Source organism: Delphinapterus leucas, chromosome 15 (genome assembly GCF_059928025.1).
Source record: "Delphinapterus leucas isolate spDelLeu-1000000601 "Yukka" chromosome 15, BTC_Dleu_Yukka2, whole genome shotgun sequence".
Lineage (NCBI taxonomy): Eukaryota > Metazoa > Chordata > Mammalia > Artiodactyla > Monodontidae > Delphinapterus > Delphinapterus leucas.
In genome coordinates this window covers 6,732,621-6,756,668 of record NC_143143.1, presented here as the reverse complement: position 1 = coordinate 6,756,668, position 24,048 = coordinate 6,732,621, and the positions used below count along the sequence as shown (strand labels likewise).

The following is a 24,048-nucleotide window of genomic DNA, read 5'->3' as shown; positions in this document are numbered from 1 at the left end:
TCTGCAGGTGGCTCTTCTGTCTGGGATGCCCTTCCCTCCCTCCTCTGCCTATCTGTGAACTATTTCATTCTTTAAAGCCCTCTTCAAACCACCACTTCCTCTGGGAAGACTCTCCTGTGCCCAGAATTAATCGCAGGGTCCTCTGCTATTCTAGAAATTACAGCATCATACTGCAGCTACTAGTCTGTAAGCTGGGTTCCCACTTTAGCGTTGAGGTCTTCAAAGCATTCTAGCAGCGTGCCTGGCCCAGCCGTTGATCTATGTTTGCAGAAGGAATAAATGAAAAGAGGTGGGTAGTTAGAACACTCCCTCACATCATACACAAAAATAAACTCAAAGTGGCTTAAAGACTTAAATATAAGACAGGACACCATAAAACTCGTAGAAGAGAATGTTCACAAAACATTCTCTGACATAAATAGCAGCAATACGTTTTGGCTCCGTTGCCTAGAGTAATGGAAATAAAAGCAAAAATAAACAAATGGGACCTAATTAAACTTAAATGCTTTTGCACAGCAAAGGAAACCATAAGCAAAATGAAAAGACAACCTATAGAATGCGAGAAAATATTTGCAAACAACGTGACTGACAAGGGCTTAATTTTCAAACAGCACATAGGGCCCAATATCAAAAAAAAACCCCAAACAACCTGATTAAATAATGGGCAGAACTGAATAGACATTTTCAGAGAGGAAATGCAGATGGCCGACAGGCACATGAAAAAATGCTAAACGTTACTAATCACCAGGGAAATGCAAATCAAAACCACAGTGAGATACCAACTCACACCTGTCAGAATGGCTATCATCAAAAGGAACACAAATAACAAATACTGACGAGGATGTAGAGAAAAGGGAACCCTCGTACACTGTTGGTGGCAATGTAAATTGGTGCAGCCACTGTGAAGAACAGTACGGAGGTTCCTTAAAAAAATAAAAATAGAACTACTGTATGATCCAGCAATCCCACTCCTGGGCATATATCTGGAGAAAACCATAGTTTGAAAATATACACGCATCCTAATGTTCATAGCTGCACTATTTACAGTAGCCAAGGCATGGAAGTAACCTAAATGTCCATCGACAGATGAATGGATAAAGAAGATGTGATAGATATATATAATGGAATATTACTCAGCCATAAAAAAGTATGAAATAATGCCATTTGCAGCAATATGGATGGACCTAGAGATTATCATACTAAGTGAAATAAGTCAGACAAAGACAAATACCATGCACTATTGCTTATATGTGGATTCTAAAAAAATGATACAAATGAACTTATCTACAGAAATAGAGTCACACATGTAGAAAAAAAACTTATGTTTACCAGGAGGGAAAGCGGGGGAGGGATAAATTGGGAGATTGGGATTGACATATACACACTACCATATATAAAACAGATAACTAACAAGGACCTACTTTATAACACAGGGAACTCTCCTCAGTACTCTGTAATGACCTATATGGAAAAAGAATCTAAAAAAGAGTGGATATATGTATATGTATAACTGATTCATTTTGCTGTACAGCAGAAACTAACACAACATTGTAAATCTATACTCCAATAGAAACTATACTCCAATAAAAATTTAAAAAAACAATGCAACAATAAAATTCTTATACATGTGAAAAAAAATAAATCTGTTCATATTATAAAAGACTTAGAAATTAGGAGAAAAGGCACCAACAGTCCCAAGACCTCAACTACAATCACTATTATTATTTTTGTTAATTAATTTATTTTTTATTTATTTATTTTTGGCCGTGTTGGGTCTTTGTTGCTGTGTGTGGGCTTTCTCTAATTGCAGCAAGCGGGGGCTACTCTATGTTGTGGTGCGCAGGCTTCTCATTGTGGTGCCTTCTCTTGTGGTGGAGCACGGGCTCTAGGTGCGCGGGCTTCAATAGTTGTGGCACACAGGCTCAGTAGTTGTGGCACATGGGCTTAGCTGCTCCGCAGCATGTGGGATCTTCCCGGACCAGGGCTCGAACCAGTGTCCCCTCCATTGGCAGGTGGATTCTTAACCACTGCGCCACCAGGGAAGCCCCACTATTGTTATTTTGATGTAGTTTATTTCTCATATTAAAATGTTTTTTTTTTTTTTTTTTTTTTTTTGCGGTACGCGGGCCTCTCACTGTTGGGACCTCTCCCGTTGCGGAGCACAGGCTCCGGACGCGCAGGCTCAGCGGCCATGGCTCACGGGCCTAGCCGCTCCGCGGCATGTGGGACCCTCCCAGACCGGGGCACGAACCCGTGTCCCCTGCATCGGCAGGCGGACTCTCAACCACTGCGCCAGCAGGGAAGCCCAAAATGTATTTTTAAACATGGAAAAAAAAAAAAGAAAAGATACATACACCCCAACGTTCATAGCAGCACTATTCACAATAGACAAGACGTGGAAGCAACCTAGGTGTCCATCAACAGATGAAAGGATAAAGAAGATATATATACATTTACATATGTATATATACATACATACATGCAATACTACTCAGCCATAAAAAAAATGAAATAATGCCATTTGCAGCAACACGGATGGACCTAGAGATTATCGTACTAAGTGAAGTAAGTCAGAGAAAGACAAATATTATATGACACCACTCATATGTGGAATCAAAAAAATAGTACAAATTAACTTATTTACAAAACAGAAACAGACTCACAGACATAGAAAACAAACTATGGTTACCAAAGGGGAAGGGGGCGGGGAGGGATAAATTGGGAGTATGGGATTAACAGAGGCACACTACCATATATAAAATAAACAACAAGGATTTACTGTATAAGACAGGGAACTATATTCAATATCTTGTAGTAAACTATAATGGAAAAGAATTGAAAAAAAAGAATATAGATATATACATATATATGTGTAACTGAATCACTTTGCTCTACACTGGAAACTAACACAATATTGTAAATCAACTATACTTCAATTTTTATAAATAAATAAATAAGAAAAGAGATTGATGAGGAGGGAGAAAGAGGAAAGGAGAAAGAGCAGAAAAGGAAGAAAACCTAACTAGTAATCAAAGGAGGCCGGAAGTAGAAGAATAAGAGGAGGAGAAAAACAACAAACAATCATGCCTCATTCAGAATTTGTAATGTTCATTTTATGTCTTCAGAGCTTTTTCAGGTTATATTTACCAACTCAACCACTTTGTAATGTAAATAAGGTAGGTATGGTTAATTTCATTACAGAAGAAACAAGTTAAGCAAGTTATGCAAGATGTGCAGTAAGTAGCTAGATATTAACAGTGGGTATGACCTGAATCCAGGATTTTTGAGGGGAATGGTGGAGGTGTGTTATGTATTTCTTTGCAGAGAAAAGGAAAAAAAAAGATTGTGAAAGGAGACGACCACCCCCACCCATCCACCTCTCCCCAAAAAAGGAAGAAGTAAAATATTCAGGAATTAGGAAGGGATGGGGTGGGTTTCATTTCTGTTTTTCTCTTAAGTCAATAGTCACATTTAGCTCCTCAACCATACAACTCTAGAGGATGGATTTGAGGTTACCTGTCTTGGAGAAATGAAGGCAGAGGAGGTAAGGGGGAAAGGAAACAAGTTGAGTCTTGGGGTTAAGGAAAATAGTGACATCTAATTCTTTTGTCATTAGGACTAGATGCAGCTTAGGACAGTGCAGACTGGAGCCCAAAAGGTGCAAAAATGGGAAGGAAAAGAAAGCATGATGGGTTTTGTGTAGGGTCCCTAAATGAAACTGCATCCCTAGGGCAAAGAGATGGAGGAGGTTTGTTGATGAAGGCAGTTAACATTTTAAAACGTATTTTAAAAACCAAACAATACAGAAGAATTGTAGCAACATTAAGAAACATGCATAAGCAAAAAGGTGAAAATAAAAGTTACCCACAATCAGGGCTTCCCTGGTGGTGTAGTGGTTAAGAATCCGCCTGCCAATGCAGGGGACACTGGTTCGAGCCCTGGTCCGGGAAGATCCCACATGCCGCGGAGTAACTAAGCCCGTGCACCACAATTACTGAGCCTGCGCTCTAGAGCCTGTGAGCCACAACGACTGAGCCCGCATGCCACAACTACTGAAGCCCGCGCGCCTAGAGCCCAAGCTCCGCAACAAGAGAAGCCACCACAATGAGAAGCCTGCACACCGCAACGAAGAGTAGCCCCGGCTCGCTGCAACTAGAGAAAGCCCATGAGCAGCAACAAAGACACAGCACAGCCAAAAAAAAAAAGACTAAGGGAAAAGAGAAAACTATCACAGGACTTGTGACTTATCTCCCATTTAGAAAAGAAAAACAGACACAATATCTATAGCGATTACTTTAAATAAAAGTATATCCCAAGCAGCCAGAATCAAGTGCAAGTCTTGAAGGTACCTGAAGAGTAGGAAGGTAAAATAGAAAAACTATAGCCAGTTGTTCAGTGATCATGATCTCTGTGAACTCAACTGTAAAGTTGGCATCAGACTAATTGTAGCACTTGCTTATCATGCTTTTGAGAAAAGTCCAGCTAATTTATCCCTCTCCCCCTTTCCCCTTTAGTAACCATTAAGTTTGTTTTCTATGCCTGTGAGTCTATTTCTGTTTTGTAAATAAGTGCATTTGTATTTTTTTGATTCCACATATAAGTGATATCATACAGTATTTGTCTTTCTCTGTCTGACACTTCACTTAGTATGATAATCTCTGGGTCCACCCATGTTACTGCAAATGGCATCATATCATTCTTTTTTATGGCTGAGTAATACTCCATTACATATATATACCACACCTTCTTTATCCGTTCGTCTGTGGATGGACACTCATGATGGCTGCTTTAAAAATCCTCATCAGATAATTCCAACATCTGAGTAATCTTGGTGTTGGCACAGGGTGATTGCCTTTTCTCATTCAAGTTGTGATTGTCCTGGGTCTTGGTATGATGAGTGACTTTCTCTTGTATACTGGACATTTTAGGTATTATATTGTGAGACCCCAGGTCTATTTAGCAGGCAGTCACCCTGTTTAGGTGTAGCATGTAGGTCCAGGTGGGGGGGGGATGTTCAGCTCCCTTTGGGCCCTGCTGATGCCACCCTGGTGTAAGTGGAGCACCAATTCCCATGGCCTTGTTGCCTCCAGGTGAAGCGGGAAGTTCAGGTCCACACTTTGCACTACTGACATTAGGGTGGGGGAGTGCAGTGCCAACCAGCATTTCTTCACTCCATTTTTTCCTGCTGTTTTGCTGCCAGGTGGGAACAGAAGCTCAGATCCCTCCTGGAGTCAATTTTATTTTGATTAGTGTATATCTTACTTTGAATTCTTTATACCCTACAAAGAACCCAGTAGATATCTTGCAAATGGAAATATTCTTTAAGAATATTCAGCAGATGGAATAAATAGTGGAATGAATACCACTTTAGAGCAAATCAGGTAAAGATTTATTTCAGAATTCAGGTTCTCTTCCTCATCGCTACAGTATTCTTTAGAATTCTCTTTACTCTTCTATAGTTAATAATTCTTTATGTTAACTTTCCCTGTTCCAATTAATGTGTGATTTCTTTATCCTGACTGGACACAGACTGATACACTAGTAGTTCCTAATGAATCCCTTTTTTTAAATATTATTATTATTTATTTATTTAATTTATTTTTGGCTGCATTGGGTCTTCGTTGCTGTGTGTGGGCTTTCTCTAGTTGCAGCTAGCGTGGGCTACTCCTCGTTGCGGTGCGCGGGCTTCTCATTGCAGTGGCTTCTCTCGTTGTGGAGCACAGGCTCTAGGCGCGCGGGCTTCAGTTGTTGTGGCACGTGGGCTCAGTAGTTGTGGCTCAAGGGCTCTAGAGCGCAGGCTCAGTAGTTGTGCCGCACGGGCTTAGTTGCTCCGTGGCATGTGGGATCTTCCCGGACCAGGGCTCGAACCCATGTCTCCTGCATTGGCAGGTGGATTCTTAACCACTGCGCCACCAGGGAAGCCCTGAATCCCTTTTTTGACATTTCTCTTTTTTGCAGTAATAAAAAGAGCCCTGGAATTTCAGTGGCTGTTTGACACAAAAGTTTATTTTGAACTCATCTGAAGTCCAGCCAGCGTCTGGGAGCAGCCTTCCACACTGCTGTCCTCCAAGCTGCTACTCGAGAACCCAGGTCCCTTTCATTCTATGTCTCCACTGTCCCCTAGGGCCTCCCCAGAGGTCACTACTTGTCCTCTGCACCCAGCCCACTGATGAGCTGAGAAAGAGAGAAAGAGACAGAGAGACAGAGACAGAGAGACAGAGAGACAGAGACAGAGAGACAGAGAACAAAGGATTGCATGAGATGTTTGATGTCCAGGCATGGAAATGGTATGCATCTTCACTGCCCAAGTTCCAATGACCACAACCTATTCACGGTCCAAACAGGGAATTTGGGAAACACTGTCTTCAGGAAAAGAAAATGCAACTAGCTAGCCCCTGCTTCCCATCTTTCTAATGTATTTACATTAATTTTAGACATAGTAATCTGTGTCTATTTTATAATTATATATTTTATAATTGTATATTTTTCTCTTCATAGTCAAAACTAATACTGTGATTTAGTTTCTTGTATAGTGATTCATATTTCCTTGTCTCTCTCTTTCTTCCTTCCTCTCTCTTTCCTTCCTTCCTTTCTTTTTCTTCCTTTTCTTTCTTTCTTTCTCTTTCTTTCTCTCTCTCTCTTTCTTTTTCTTTTCTTTCTTTCTACTTTTCATCAATAAATATTTATTAAGCACCTGTGATGTCCAGGCAGTGTTCTAGGTTCTAGGAAAACAGCAGCGACCAACAAGAAAAAAAGATTCCTGTTTTGTGGTGCATAAACTCTGGTGAAAAGACTCAGAAACAAGTAACAAAATAAATATACATACGACTCCGAAGAATGAAAAAATTTGTGAGAAAAAGTAATGTGAAAGTTCAAGATGATGAGGAGGGAGGAAGATGCTTCTGAGGCAGTTTCATTTGGGCTGAGTCCAGAGCAATAAGGAGCCAGCTCTGTGACGATCTTGGTGATCATCTCTGTCTCATGCAACCCTCTGCCCCTTTTTCAACTACACCTCTTTAGCTGAACATGCATGGAGAAAAAGTTCAACCACACTGAATGCTCTCACTTTAAAACCTCAAGGGGGCCTAATGCTGCACAATTGTCATGGTGCTTCTCAAAATGTGATCTCCAGACCGGCACCATCAGTATCACCTGGGAGCTTGTTAGACATACAACTTCTCAGGCCCCACCCCAGACCTACTGAATCAGAAATCCTGGGGAGGAGCTCAGCCTGTGTTTCAACAAGCCCTCCAGATGACTCATGCACACTGAAGTTTTAGAGCCACTGCACTCATCCCACCGTACTTCTCTCTCCTGAAACCTTCCTCATCTTCATGCTCAGCTGATGACTTAACCTATTTTCTTGGGCAAAATGAAGCAAAAACTTTCCGTGCTCCCAAATACAATTGGTCCTTCCACTTCAGCTCTAAACCTCATCCCCTCTTGCCTATTCAAGAACATCACTCGAAAAAAAAAAAGAAAAAAAAAAAATCACTCGACCAATTTTCCCCTCTCGCTCCTAAATCATCTTCCTTCTCAATAGCCTTATTTCCATCACATTCCCATTAGCATATAGACGTGTTACTTTTTACTTTATTTTCACATGCTTAAGTATTTTCAAGTGAATTACAGACATCATGATGTTCCACCCCCAAATATTTCAGTATAAACCTTTAAAAAAAACCAGAATATCTTTAAACATAACCAAAAGTAGATTCTTTGCATCTAATACCCAGTTCATAATCAAATTTGCTCAATTGTCCTTCAAGAGTTTATACAATTGTTTTTGCAAATCCACAACCATTCCAGGATCTGGTGTTTTGCCCCTTGATTTTATTTAAATACAGGCCAGTCCTTTCTTTTCTTGGCCCTGCTGTATGGAAAAGCCAGGGCCATTTGTCCTGTCAAATGTTCCACCTTTGGATATTTCTGATTGCTTCCTTATGGTGGCATTTAGTTTGTCCTCTATTTCTTGTAATTCCCATAAACTGGAATTTAGAGTTAAAGGCTTGATAGATTTAACTTAAGCATTTGCATAAGTGATGTTAAATTCTGTTTGCAGCACACTGGAGGATGCAAAGTATCTGATTGTTTACCATTAGTGATGATAAGAGTGACCCCTGGGTAAGAGGAAAAATGCCTGATCCCTCCACAGTAGAGTTATGTTTTCCTCTTGGGGCCAGAAAGGAACCTAGTATTATTTTGTCATTGGAAAAATTCCAGAAATCCTCTTTCCCATTCTCCTAATTATTTTAACACAACTTATAATTATTGCATGTATATATATATATATATACATATATACATATATATGTATATATATTAATGAGTGCACATAATTTAAAATTTTATTATAAAATATATCAAAACATAGAGCAAATGCATAAAACAATTTAACAAATTGTTATAAAATGATCACCCATATAATGTCCACCCAAAATAAGAATGAGAACATGACCCTCAGTCCAGAAGCCCTCTGGTACCGTGTCTCTCCACAGTTATAACTCCCTCTCTCTCTCCCATTATTCTAGGTATACCCATATTCTAACTTTTATAATATTTATGCTCTCATTTTTCTTTATCATTTTGCCAACTTATTAGGCATTCCTAAACAATCTATGTGAGTTTTGCCTGATTTTCAGCTTCATATAAATGAAAACATACTCTATGAATTCCACTGTGTCTGGCTTCTCTATTCAGTATTATATATTTAAGATTCATCCACATTCTCTCAAGTAATGGTAGCTCATTCATTTCCACTGTCATATGGTCTTTCGATGTATGATTGTATCACACTATATTTTTACATTCTACTGTTAAGACTGCTATAAAAATTGCTACCATAGGGGGAATTCCCTGGCAGTCTAGAGGTTAGGACTCCGCTTCCACTGCAGGGGGCACGGGTTCCATCCCTGGTTGGAGAACTAAGATCCCATGAAGTACAGATGGTTTACAATGCTGTGTTAATTTCTGCTGTACAGCAAAGTGACTCAGTTATACATATATATACATTATTTTTCATATTCTTTTCCATTATGATTTATCACAGGATACTGAATATAGTCCCCTGTGCTATATGGTAGGACTTGTTGTTTATCCATCCTATATATAACAGGTTTGCATGTAACTTTTGAGTCCATATGAGCATGTGTTTCTGTAGGGTGTCATCTGGCAGTGGTTTCGCTGATCAGAGAGTAGGTGTGTCTTTGACTTACTGGATTCTGCCGATTTTTAAAAAGTGGTTTTACCTGTTTACTCTTTTACCAGCAGTTTCTTGTTGTTCCACATTCTTGCCAGCATTTGATATCATCATTTTAAAATATTTGGCAGGGCTTCCCTGGTGGCGCAGTGGTTGAGAGTCCGCCTGCCGATGCAGGGGACACGGATTCGTGCCCCGGTCTGGGAAGATCCCACATGCCACGGAGCGGCTGGGCCCGTGAGCCATGGCCGCTGAGCCTGTGCGTCCGGAGCCTGTACTCCACAACGGGAGAGGCCATAACAGTGAGAGGCCCGCGTACCACAAAAATAAATAAATAAATAAAATATTTGGGAAAAATTATGGGTGTATAATAGTGGCTCACGCGGTTTTAATTTGAATTTCTCTGATTATTTACAAGAGAACACTAATTTTTTAAGCCTTGGATATTTGGAACCTGATTGACCTGGCACTGCTGGCTGAGTTCATCCTTTCCCCATAGCTCTGCTGTGCATCTTTGTCATAAATCAGGTGTCCGTATGTCCATCTGCTTGGGGGCTCTCTATTCTGTTTAGTGAATTTGTCTCTACCAGCACCAATACCACCCAGTCTTCATTACTATCATTTTGTAATAATTCTGGATTTCTGGTGGACAAGACCTACATTTTTTAGGCTCTTGACCCATGTTCACTCCACTTTTCTTTAAAAGGGCTTTGGCAGTTTTTGATATTTTGTGCTTCCATATGAATCTTTTAATCAATCTGTGGAATTACAAAAAAAGAAATTCCTTTTGGGATTTTAATTGTGATTATATTGAATTTGTAGTTCATTTTGGTTTCAAATTAGATACTATGAACATGATATACCGTTCCGTTAATAATATTTTTGTTATTGATTTCTAATGTAATTGCCTTGTGACCAGAGAACACATTTCATATAATTTAAATCTTTTGAGATTTTTGGCCCAGTATACAATCAATTTTGTAAATGTTCCACATGTATATTCTGCAACTGATAGCTTTATTGTTTAAATAGGATGGTTTTTATTTTGGTTCCCGGCCAGGGATCGAACCTACGCCCCCTGCAGTAGAAGCTCAAAGTCTTAACCACTGGACTGCCAGGGAAGTCCCATAAATAGGATGGTTTTTAAATCATGCCGTTCAAATCTCTTACATCATCACTTACTTACATATAACATAATCTTTTGTCTACTTATTTTACCAATTACTGAGAGACATGTATACAAATCTCCCAGAACGGTGAATTTATTTCTCTGAGTATGTGCATATTTTGAAGTTCACTTTATTTATTTAATGCCATATTGCTATTTAGAATTATATCAATATAATTCTAGCAATATACTAATTATAGCGATATAATAAATGACATATTCCTGGCAAACTGAACTTATTATCATTATGAAGAAACCTTTCTTATTTCTAGAAATGATATTTGCCTTAAGGTCTATACCAACTTTCTTTGTTACTGTTTGCATGGTTTATCTTTTTATACTAGGTTTGTTTGAATCAGGATTCAAATAAGATACACACAATTGCAATTGGTTGAGTTGTTTCCATTTCTTTTAATAATTATGGTGCTATTCAGATACCTATTGCATATTAGGTGACTTGTAATAGTTTGTGCTTTTTAATGAATTGGTTTATCCCATCTAAGATGTCAAATTAATGTGCATGGAGCTGTTTGTAGTATTTCCTTATTTTACTTTTGATGCTTGCAGAGTCTGTAGTGATAGCCTCTATTTCCTTCCTGGCATTGGTAATTTTTGTCTTCTCCTATTTTTCATTTGATTTTTCTATATTTTCAATCAACTGTGATTAGATACGGAATTTTCAAGAAATTCTTTGGCTTTGTTGGGATCTTTGAAACAATAGATAGATGCCCCTCATTAGGTCTTTAATTATTTCTGGGGAATTCTCAGCTACTATCTCTACAAATGTTTTTTTCTCACTATTTTCTCTAAGTTCAATCAGGTCCCATTTGTTTGTTTTTGCTTTTATTTCATTTACTTTAGGAGATGGATCCAAAAAAACATTGCTGCGATTTATGTCAAAGAGTGTTTTGCCTATGTTTTCCTCTAGGAGTTTTATAAATGAAAAGACAACCTACTAAATGGGGGCAAATATTTGCAAATGAAATGATTAATATGGGATTAATATCCAACATATTAGCTCATAGAGCTCAACATAAAAAAAACCCCAAAATACCCAAACAACCTGATTAAAAAATGGGCAGAACTGAACAGACATTTTTCCAGAGAGGAAATGCAGATGGCCAACAGGCACATGAAAAAATGTTAAACATTACTAATCATCAGGGAAATGCAAATCAAAACCACAATGAGATACCAACTCATACTTGTCAGAATGGCTATCATCAAAAGGGACACAAATAACAAATATTGGTGAGGATGTAGAGAAAAGGGAACCCTCGTACACTGTTGGAACATAAACTGGTACAGCCACTGTGGAAAACAGTATGGAGGTTTCTCAAAAAAAAACCAAACAAACAAACTAAAAATAGAACTACCCTATGACCCAGCAATTCCAATCCTGCATATATGTCTGAAAAAAAAACTCAAAACACTAATTTAAAAAGATACATGCACCCCTGTGTTCATAGCAGCATTCTTTACAATTGCCAAGATATGGAAGCAGCGTAAGTGTCCATCGACAGATGAATGGATAAAGAAGATGTGGCACATATATACAATGGAATATTACTCAGCCATAAAAAAGAAACAAAATTGAGTTATTTGTAGTGAGGCGGGTGGACCTAGAGTCTGTCATACAGAGTGAAGTAAGTCAGAAAGAGAAAAACAAATACCATATGCTAACACATATATATGGAATCTAAAAAAAAAAAAAAGGTCAGAAGAACCTAGAGGCAAGACAGGAATAAAGAAGCAGACCTACTAGAGAATGGACATGAGGATATGGGGAGGGGGAAGGGTAAGCTGGGACAAAGTGAGAGAGTGGCATGGACATATATACACTACCAAACATAAAATAGAGAGCATATGTTCTTGATTGCATTCCACTGTCTTTTAATTGGTGAGTTTAACCTGTTTACATTTATTGCAATGATAGTTTCTTGTTTCTTCCAACTTGTTTCAAGTTTCACATTTATTGTACTTTCTTTTTTTCTCTTTCCCTACTTTCCAATAGGTGAATCAAATATTTTTCTGATTTAAACATTTTACATTTTATTTTTAGTCTTATATTGGTTACTTATGCTTATTTACCCCAGCTGTTTTCTTGTCTTATCAATGTCTCTCTATTTCTCCCTGAACAATACGAGTACTTTAGCATATTCTCACATCCTTTAATCTTACCCAATGCACCACCTCTAGAATGTTGATATTGCCTAGAATTTAGTCATGAGTTATATGAATATACATATTTTTCTTTTCTAGTGTCCTTGTTTTTTTCTCCTTTTTATTGTGGTATAATTCATGTGAAGTCAAATGCACAGATCTTTTTATTTTTTAAATAGAACTTTATTGGAGTATAATTGCTTCACAATACCATGTTAGTTTCTGTTGCACAACAAAGTCAATCAGCCATATGCATACACATGTCCCCATATCCCCTGTCTCTTGAGCTTCCCTCCCATCCTCCCTATCCCACCCCTCTAGGTCATCACAAAGCACCAAGCCAATCTCCCTGCGCTATGCTGCTGCTTCCCACCAGCCAAATATTTTACATTTGGTAGTGTATATATGTTGATTTAGACAAATGTATATACCCATATAACCATCACCCAATTCAAGATAAAGGACTTTTCAGATCCCCATAAGTTTCTCTCATGCCCCCTTCTAGTCAACCCCCTCCACTGTGCCAACTGCTATTCTGATTTCTGTCACCATAGATTGGTTTATCTCTTCTAGAATTTCTTATTAAATGAATCATATAAAATGAATCTTTTGCTTTTTTCACTCAACCTGATGTTTTTGCAATTCATTCATGTTGTTGGATTTATCAGTAGTTGTTTTCTTTTTATTGCTGAGTGGTATTCAATCGTACGAACATCCCAAACTTGCTTATCTATTCTTCCACTGGTGGATATTTCTTTTTTTCTTTAATTTGGGAATATTACAAATAAGGCTGCTGTGAACATTCTCATGTATGTTTTTGTAAACATGAATAGAATTGCTAGATCATAATTGCTCCAAGTGTGTGCTGGAACTTCTTCACTGAACACCCAAACTTCTACAAAAGCCCTCTCAGCCATAGGTGATGTCAGAGAATTGATGTTCTTTGATGGGGAAATGGTAGGAAACTCTCATTGCATTATGTTTATGACATCACTCCTTTGATTTTACCCTTTTATCTACCTAGGGTCTTGGTCACATACCAGATGTCTAATAAACAACTCCAAGCTTCCACAGACCTATTCATCAGACAGTTCAAGTGGCACAAGATTGTGGCTGTGGGATCAGTTACTGCAATTTGTGTAAGTACACTTCTTTCCACTTGTCCTATCCATCACAGAACTTGAAACAGTTACTTTCATCTAGACGGAGGAGGCTGAGGGAAGCTCTCCATTTTGTCATTCCATTTTCCTGTTTCTAATCCAGGTGGTACCATGGTGGGACAAGTTCTTAGAGAGACAATGAGCACATTCTATCAGATAGGGGTAGCTTTAAACAAGTCCAAAACACTAGCCCAAAAGAGTTTGTTTGAGGGGAAGGCAGAAACCTAAGCTGTCCATGCTTCCTCTTTCCCTAAGTTGTTACATTTCTGCTCCAGCTTACCTGGCTCCTTTCCAGTTCTTAAAACTGAGAAGACCACTGTTACCTTCATACAGTGGTACCTTCTCTAAGGACAACCTGCTCCCTCTCCCTACCTTGCTGCATATGTAAAATTTTCCTTTTCCCCTTGGTTCTGCTGAAAAAAACTTGAATTCTTGGGAATTGCCTGGCAGCCCAGTGGTTAGGACTCTGCACTTCCACTGCAGGGGGCGTGGGTTCGATCCCTGGTCAGGGAAGTAAGATCCCACATGTGGCGTGGCCAAAAAAAAATTTTTTTTTAAGTTGAACTCTCCAAAAAGAAGCTTTACCAGGAATAAATAGTGGGAAAAAAGTTAAGAAAAGAAAAAAAGAAAGAAAAAAAGCAAAAATATAAATCTATGTGTTTACAAAGGACAAATCACTTATGTTAAGCAGTTAACAATTGTCTTCAAACTGAGTTGCCTCTACAGCTCCTTTTTCTGAGCATTAGCTTAACCTGTTCACCATTTAGCCTGGAATAAGTTTATGTTACTGCTGTGACTTGTTCTGGTAAAAATGAGAACTTTTCTTGAACATCCTTTGTTGTTTTCTAGTACAACTCAGATCTCTCTCAGAGAATAGGAGATAGGAATTCAGTAGAGAAGTGCTATCTCAGAATAGAGTGTACACCTAAGGGCTATGACCCTGGCAGAGGAAGAGATTATCCCAAGAGATGGCATTTCGTGATTGACTGTACAGCCATAAGCCCTCAGGCCACCCTGCCCTGAGCTTGTGTTCTCCTCCTGCAACCCTCTGACCTCTGTAAATCCTGCTGTATCCCAGGACCTGTTCTCTGGCCTGTTCACTTTCTCCCCATCAACCAGGTGGCTCCATACTGAGGTGAAATTCAGTTCCTTCACCTACTGTCCTATACCTGTTAGAACCCAATATCTGCCTCTAACACACCTCCTCTCTCTTATCTCTCTCTCTCTCCCCCATCCCTCTCTCTCTCTCTTCAGTGAAATTGATGTCATCCTTACAGATGAGTTTACCTGAAATCCCTATTAATTACATATCACCGTGTATTATAAGCACCGATTTCCTGTCTGTTACCTTTGGCAGGGCCATTCATCTCCGTATGGCCAGTGCTTAGAACATACTAGGGGCTCATTATATATCAGCTGTATCTAATTAAGGGGGAATGGGAATTCACATTTGTCAAGTATCTAGTATCTAGTGTGTGCTAGGAGATTTAGATATGTGATTTCCTTCTCGCAAGCTTGAATACACTGGTGTGCCTACACTAGTTACTTTTTTTTCTGAGACATCCCTTTAGGTTGCATAGGATTTTAAAAGATATTTTCTGAATGGTTAACAGTAGGGAAATACTATCTAGATACATTCACAGTAACAGATCTACAGAATGAATAACAGGATCACTTTAAGAAGTACACCTTTCTTCCTTCCTGAATAATTCAGGCAAAAGGTTGTTCCGGGGCTTCCCTGGTGGCGCAGTGGTTGAGAGTCTGCCTGGCGATGCAGGGGACGCGGGTTCGTGCCCCGGTCCAGGGGGGATCCCACGTGCCGCGGAGCGGCTGGGCCTGTGGGCCGTGGCCGCTGGGCCTGCGCATCCGGGGCCTGTGCTCCGCGACGGGAGAGGCCACAACAGTGAGAGGCCCGCATACCGCAAAAAAAAAAAAAAAAAAAAAAAAAAAAGAATAAAAAGGTTGTTCAGGCAAGACTGAGTAAGGAAAGTGGATAAGTGGTGTGGCAGCTTGAATAGGGGTTCCCAGACCCAATTTCCAATGTTGACAGGGGAGGGGGGGGTTCCCCATACCTCCAACAAGGAATTCTCAGACACCAGAAGGGTGTCTGAGAATTCAACTCAATTCTGATACTACCTACCCAGAGATAGAATCAGATTCCACAGGTGAAGGGCTCAGTCCCACAAGACCACCCTCCACTTCAGATGTCAGTCGCAGGCTTCCAAGCTACCAATTACAAACTGGAGGTTCTGACGACCCCCTCCTCGGGTTCGATTAATTTGCTAGAATAGCTCACAGAACTCAGGAAAACCCGTTTACTCACTAGATTACCTATTTATTATAAAAGGATATTAAAGGATAGGAATCAACAGCCAGACGAAGACATATACGGGGTGAGGTCCCAAACAAAGGAGCTCCGGTCCCATGGAGCTTGGGACCCCACATGGTGGCACATGGAAGCATTCTGATTCTCCAGAGTAGCAGCTCTCTGGAAAAGGACCAAAAAGCTGTCCTTTTGGTTTTTTAGAGGCTTCATTACATAGTCATGATTGACTAAATCATTGGCCAATGGTGGCTGAGTCAAGCTCAAGTCCCTCTCCCTTGCCCAGAAATCAGGGTGGGATGGATCCCCACCCTCTAATCACCTGGTTGGTTCTCCTGGCAACCAGCCCCTATCCTTAGGTACTTCCAAAAGTCACCTCATTCACATAACAAAAAACACCTTTATCATTCTCAACAGTTAGGAAATTCCAAGGGTTTGGGGAGCTGTGAACTCCCAAATATATATATATATATATATATATATATATATATATATAATGTATGTATGTGTGTGTATATATATATTATATATATTATATATATTTATAACTATCTAAATTTATATATGTCTTATAAATCACATCACACAGCTAATATAGTAGAGATTGGAGATTATGCAGGAAGGCAGTTAAGAAGGGTGGCAGCTGGGGAAGAACAGGAAAAGTTTGGGAAATTGGTTTAATTTCCAATTTCCAGGGAGATTAAGCAAGTAAGTAAATGCATTAAGGATAATGAGAAGCCAGTTTCTCATTGTTGAAGGAGTTACCAATATGGAAAGGAGAAGACTAGAATAGACCCTGAGGTCTTGGGTCAGATTTAGAGAGATAAAGGGAGTTATTTCATAACATTAGAAGGATCAATTCAACAAGAGGACATAACAAACCTAAATGTATATGCTCCTAATAATAGAATTTCAAAATGCATGAAGCAAGAACTTCTTGAACTTCAAAGAAAAATAGGCAAATTCACAATTTTAGTCAGAGGTTTCAGTACCCCTCTATCAATAATTGAAAGTACAACTTGACAGAAGATAAGTTAATGTACAGAAGACTTGAAAAATAGTATCAAACAACTTGACCTAATATACATTTATAGAACACTCCACAGAACAGCAGCAGAATACACGTTCTTTTCAAATACACATGGAACATTCAGCAAAACAGATTGTGTTCTGGATCATAAAACAAGCCTTAATAAACTTAAAATGTTTCAAATAACACAAGGTTATGTTCTTTGGCCACTATTGAAATACATTAGAAATCAATAACAGATAGATTTCTAAAAAATTCTCAAATATTTGGAAACAAAATAACACACTTCTTAATAACCCAATGGATCAAAGGAGAAATCTAAAAGGAAATTAGAAAGTATTTTGAATGGAAGGAAAATTAAACCAGACCTATTAAAATTGCAGGGGACACTCAGAGGGAAATGTAAAGTATTAAATGTCTTTATCAGAAAAGAAGTAAGATCTCAAATCAATGAACTCAGTTTCTACTTCAAGAAACTAGAAAAAGGAGAGCAAATTAAACCCTATGTAAGTAGAAGGAAAAAAATCAGAGCAGAAATAAATAAAATATAAAACAGAAAAATATAGAAAATCAATTAATTGAAAGCTGGTTCTATGAGAAGATCAATACAATTGATTAGCCCCTAGACAAAATAATCAGGAAAAAAGACACAAATTATCAATATCAGGAATGCAAGAGGTATCATCAATACATATTGTACAGATATTAAAATAATAATGAGATAAATTTAAGCCAATAAATTCTATAACTTTGATGTAATTGACAAATTTCTTGAAAGACAAAAACAATAAAAAATAACTCAAAAAGAAATATCAACATGAATAGCCCTATATCTATTGTGGAAATTGAATCTGCAGTTAAAAAATTTTCCTGGGAGAATACATCATTACCAAGTGGGGTTACACTACGTGTATAAGGCTGATACAACATTCAAACATCAATAAGTATAATTCGCCATATTAAAAGCCTAAGAAAGAAAAAATAGATGATCATCTCAATAGATGCAGATAAGGCATTGGATGAAGCTCAACATCTATTCATGATTAAAAGTATTAGCAAACTACAGATAGAAGGGAACTTACTTAAGCTGATATAGCGAGTCTACTTAATCATTCTTTTTTTCTTTATTGGGATATAGTTGTTTTACAAGGTTGTGTTAGTTTCTACTGTCCAGCGAAGTGAATCAGCCATATGTATACATATATCCCCTCTTTTTTGGATTTCCTTCCCATTTAGGTCACCACAGAGCACTAATTAGAGTTCCCTGTGCTATACAGCAGGTTCTCATTAGTTATCTATTTTATACATATTAGTGTATATATACAATGGAATATTGCTCAGTCATAAAAAGGAACGAAACTGGGTCATGTGTAGAGACGTGGATGGACCTGGAGACTGTCATACACAGTGAAGTAAGTCAGAAAGAAAAAAACAAATATCGTATATTAACGCATATATGTGGAAGCTAGAAAAATGGTACAGATGAACCTGCTTACTTAATCATTCTTAATGGTGAAAGACTGAAATCTTTCCCCAAAGATCAGGAACACAGCAAGGATATCTGCTCTCAGCACTCCTCCTCAACGTTGTACTGTAAGTCTTTGCCAGTGAAATGAGGAAAGGGAAAAAAAAGTGTACAGTTTGGAAAGGAAGTAATAAAACTTTCATGAAGACATTATTTTCTACATAGAAACACCCAAGAAACCTACAAAAAATCTCCTAGAATTAATAAATATGTTTAGCCCTTGATGCCCTACTCTTGGAGACCTTGTTATGTGAGAAAAATAAGGGCATAATTCTTAAACCACTTGGTATTGGGTTTTCTGTAATTTGCAGCCAAACTATTCCTAGATCATATAACTACCACAGTTGAGCCTTTTATTAAAAATAAGTTTATTTATTTATTTATTTATGGCTGCGTTGGGTCTTCGTTGCTGCGTGTGGGCTTTTTTTTAATTGCGGCGAGCAGGGGCTACTCTTTGTTGCAGTGGGCAGGCTTCTCATTGCGGTTCCTTCTCTTGTGGAGCATGGGCTCTAGGCGTGTGGGCTTCAGTAGCTGTGTCACACAGGCTCAGTAGTTGTGGCACACGGGCTTAGTTGCTCCGCGGCATGGGGGTCTTCCTGGACCAGGACTTGAACCCGTGACCCCTGCATTGGCAGGCAGATTATTAACTACTGCGCCACCAGGGAAGTCCCAAGCCTTTTTTTCTGATGTTTATTTTCTTTTTATAGTTCCCTTTCTGTAAATTGGCCTGTTCATATACTGTGCCTATCTTTCTGCTGGACTATTTGTCTTTTTCATGTTGACTTGTGGCCATGCCTCCTATTTTCTGAATATTAATCCTTTGTTTATGAAATATGTTGCAAATACCATATTCTGTTAATTCTAGGATATGCATCTTTTCACATCTGAAAATCTCTGAAATCGAGATGTGTCTTATAAATTATGGTACCTCACACTGCAGTCATCTGGGGGCAGAGTGGGCATTGCTGTGGTTACCACCTGCGGTATATTTGTCAAGAGGCCAGTGAGGCTTACAGTTCAGAGTCCTTCCCTTGCAAAGATCCCTTTCAAGGCCCTGGGAGGAGGATTAGTAATGTCATGTGCTTTTGTAAAAGTTACACCAGTAAAATATCTCAACCTCAATTTGTTAAGGTCATGTATCTATTACAAGTTCCTCCATGTCAGATGATGTTGGAGTAGTCACAGGAATTTTTTTAGAGCCTGATAAGGGGAATTTGAGTTGAGGAACATTTAGTTTTGATTTAATGTGGTTTTCAGTCATTCCTGTGTATAGTTCAGTTACAGCTAAATGTGTCAGTATAGAAACAGCTTCCAGGAATACTCCTACCCCACACTGTGCCAACTCAGCATCATGGAATGAAGAGACAGCCAGAGGTCCTATCACAATATGAATGTTTCTTATGACACCCAGCACCAGAAGTATGTGGGCGGTGGAGGAGAAACAAGATTTGAAATGGCCTTTCCCTTCTTATCTCGAGAAGGTTGATGCATTGCCACACACTGAATCCACATCCCAGGTGGAAATAAAATAGGGGCAGCAACCAGCTTCATTGGTCCTTTTTATTAGGTGAGTGAAAGCTGACTCTGGTATTTCTCATCAGACCCCTCCTTATATCTTATTGGAACTCAGAAACTCCCAAGAAGACTGGGAAAGTGTGGGATGTGACTGTCATGACTGGCTGAGACCAATCATAATATATTGCATGACAATAATGTATCACCTTTGGCTACATTCTGCTCCAAACGAAAATGGGATCTTGGATAGGCAACCAACAGTGTCTGTCACAAACACCCTCCCCAAGTCTAGACCTCGGGAAACCCACCTGCAGGAAAGTCTGGATCTGCACGAGAGACACACTTATACAGAATCACTGTCTCATGTACACCAGCCCTGAGAGTTCAGAGATGGAGGAAGAGAGAGAAGGACAAGAACCGAGTTCCAGAGTCAACAGGACTCCAAAATTATCACTGCACCAGACTCACACTCCCTAAAGTTAGAAAATGATAGCAAATTCCCACCCCTTCGAGCAGTTAGCCCAGAAAACAATGTTCCCAGAGCCCAGTACTGAATACAATCCAGTCTCTGGTTTTGCCGAAGACTGAAGTTGAACTTCAGAGGTGGCTAAAGCCAGGTGAAGAGGGAAAGAAGAGAAAAGCTTCTCAGGTTCAGCCTTACCCGATCACCAGCTGGTCTGCACTGGTTGTCCAACGCCTACAACCTATGAACCTAAATTTCACTGGGAAATTTCTCCCACTGAGAGTGATTTCTCCCATTGAGAGTGATTGTGTCCTGTGCGTACAATCACAGGGTAAATCCACCTCTGCGTGCTGCCTCCTTTTCCAGAGGATGAGGTGTGGGACATTCCCTTCTTTTTGAAAAATGTGGAAATGTACAATAACAAAACCCTGGTCATCAGATCTTACTTGAGGGGCCCATCTTCCCCATGTCATGTCTGTCTAAAACATCTTAATTTTCTGTTCCCCAAGTTCCATGGTCCAGACATCCAATTGCTGCATAAGGTGTGGGTTCTGCAAATGGCAGAACAGAGAGGAATACATCACCATGTCTTGTGTGTAGCAGGCACCTTCTGTGCTCTGTTCAAAGGCTGCGGCCACTGCTTCTTGCAGAGAATTGCTTTATTCCATGAAACATGCCTCCTGGGGGTAGTTTCTCTCTCAGCCCCATTAATTTCACCTTCAGCAGATCCCTGAACTACATCTTGTAGCTCCAAGGCTTTTGCCTCATTTTAGAAATATGCTCCCATTCTTCCCTACTAACTCCTAACTCAAACCTGGGTAATGTTTCCATCAGGGAAAAGGGGGAAGACTCTATGTCCAGACTCCATCACAGAAGAGAGGGGTCAAGGATTTACAAACAAAAGTTGTTGGGTGGGATTTTAAAAGCTATTTTGGTGCCCTGCCTTTCCTTTTCCTGCTGCTCCAAAAGTGAATATGATGGCTGGAGCTCCAGCAGCCTTCTTGGGACCATGAGAGAAGTGCCAAGAGAATCAGAGAGATGTTGCCCTGACATCCTTAAGACACTGAACCAGACACTCATTGTGAGAAAAATAAACCTTTCTTTGCTCACGCCACTGAAGTGGTGTACCTTCTGAATCTTTCTTCCTGCTTATGTTGATTTTATCCAGGAAATATGTAAGGAGAGGCATCTGGGCATCCCCTGTGCCCTGGCGAGACCCAGGAGGGTCAGATGGCCAGGACTATGTATACAACACCTACTCTCTGTGCTTTTAGGAAAGGTTGAGCAAGGGGGTCAAGTTCCTTGACACTAAGATGTAGTCAGAGAACAAACTAGGTGCAGGGTAGGTAAATGCTAGAGACCATCAGATGCTGGTGGGCCATCAGACTGGATTAACTTCCTGCCCTGGGAGGAATTGCTGAGCATTTGTGCTGTGCTTTTGAACCATACGTTTGTTTCCCATGAGGCAAGGCCCACTTAGGCTTGTGCTTACCTGAGACCTGGCTTTTTGTTGGGGGCCTAGAGAGACCTGGAGCGACGGCCCACACCTCCCCAAAACCCCCTTCATCTGTTTGTCTCTCTCCTTTTGCCTCTTGTGCAGGGAAACCCCAGGGCCCCAAGTGTCTAATTCCATCGATTCCAGCTCCTGCTTCTGTGTGTAAAAGAAGTCCTCCTTCCAAATCCAGGATGGAGATGGTAGAGGTCATTTGTAGAAAGAGGAAACAGGAAGGGAAAGGGGGATTCAGTCTGGGTTTTGGAGTCCAGAGAGAGAAGAAGGACTTGTAAAGGGTGGGGAGAGCTAAAGACTGGGGGGTGGGTCCAAGCCTGGACCCCCTTCCTCTGGTGGCAGCAAGAGTGTGTGCGTCCAGGGTGAGCAGAAGGTGGGGCAGGAGCTAGCAGGGACCAGGAGCCAGAAATACTATTTATTGTCCGTGGGAATTTAGCAAAACTCACAAACACAGGATTTTAAACACAGGATGGTAAGTGGGAGAAGGGGCAAGATAGGAGTAGGGGATTAAGAGTTACAACTACTATGTATAAAAAATAAGCTACATGGATGTATTGTACAGCACAGGAAATATAGCCAGTGTTTTATAATAACTTTAAATGGAGTATAATCTATAAAAATATCAAATCACCATGTTGTACACCTGAAACTAATGTAATATTGTAAATCAACTATACTTCAATAAATATTATGAAAAATACAAAATAAACACGAGATGGCGTCTGCAGATGTGTGTCATGGTAGCTCAGACACCAGCTTCGGGGTGGCAGCAGCATGATGCAAGGCAGGTGGGATTTCTGCCTGAGACCCACCAGACACTAAGTTTGGTGAACTGAGAACTTCTTCCCGGAAGAAGAGACACAAACACTGATGGGTTCTTCTGGCTTTGCCCACAGATCTTCTACATCAGGCTGTCCTGGCCTGACGGCGCCATCCCTCCGCCCCCAGGGCCCCACCATGCCCACAGATCTTCAGGCTCTCTCCCCCAGAAGTTCTCAGACCTGACCCATCTTCTGCACTGGCCTCTGACCCCAGGAGATGGGGGCAACCTTTTGGCCTCCACTAGCCCCCAGACTTCCACCTACCACCTGAGGAATCCTGCCCAGACCAGCTACACCCTGGGAGGCTACCTGGAGGCCATCCTCATCGCCAGAGACCACCAGGGCAGGCCCAAGACCCACGGTGGGGATCTGTTTCGGGCACAGCTGCTGGGGCCTGACCTGAAGGCAGGTGGCCTCGGAGATGTCAAGGATCTGGAGAATGGGACATACCTGTTGACCTTCCCCCTGCTCTGGGCTGGGCAGACCCAGGTGCAAGTGCAGCTGATCCACTCCAGCGAGGCAGTGTGGGTTCTGCGGGGGTTTGGAGAGACCAGTGGGTCATAGTTGATTTCATGGGCTATTTCCAGGGACCCACAGGATACGAAGAAACTGTGACTTGCAATGTTAACCCCCTGTTAATTGGGGAGGAATAGTCCACCTGTCACTACAGGGATGACGATTCGGGTGAGCTCTGGTTCTGTGCTCGACTCCCCACGCTGTCCTGCGACCCACTGGTGAGACATTCAAGCGGACGTTACTGGAACGTGACCACACCGTGCAAGGAGGCCCTGCTGGCACAGTAAGGGACCCAGCATTGTCTGGGATGTATTCTGCCTGAGCCCCTACTCTTATCATTCATCTATTCACTTCTATTAAACATGTCTCCTGAGCACCTAACATATACCAGGTCTCACGCTAAGTGCTGACAACTTTCACGTAATAGTTGGCACACCTGCCCAAGTTTTCAGTGAGGGGACATGGGACCTTTTAAAACAAGCACTGTAGTGAGTGCTTAACTGTAGCACACACCGAGTGGTTTGAGGACACGGAGAAAGGGCACCCCACCTGGCATATGGTGATCAGGGCAGGTGACAACTGAGCTGAAGCCTGAAGGAGAGCCACAGACCTCTGGCCAAAGAGAAGTGTCCTGGTCCCTCTGCTGTGCTGACGGCCC

At 40.5% G+C, this 24,048-nt stretch overlaps 1 protein-coding gene and 1 pseudogene across 1 annotated transcript in view; one reads left to right on the top strand and one right to left on the bottom strand.

Annotated features, from left to right (window-relative positions):
• The window catches only part of MBLAC1 (metallo-beta-lactamase domain containing 1), a 60,488-nt gene that overhangs the window by 8,752 nt on the left and 27,688 nt on the right, over nt 1-24,048 (bottom strand). Inside the window, exon 3 of the mRNA XM_089895716.1 lies at nt 1-24,048. This exon is cut by the window's left edge and continues 8,752 nt beyond it. The gene's annotated coding sequence lies outside the window, so the exon portion shown is untranslated.
• The window catches only part of LOC149747378 (NXPE family member 3-like), a 17,838-nt pseudogene continuing 7,275 nt past the window's right edge, over nt 13,486-24,048 (top strand).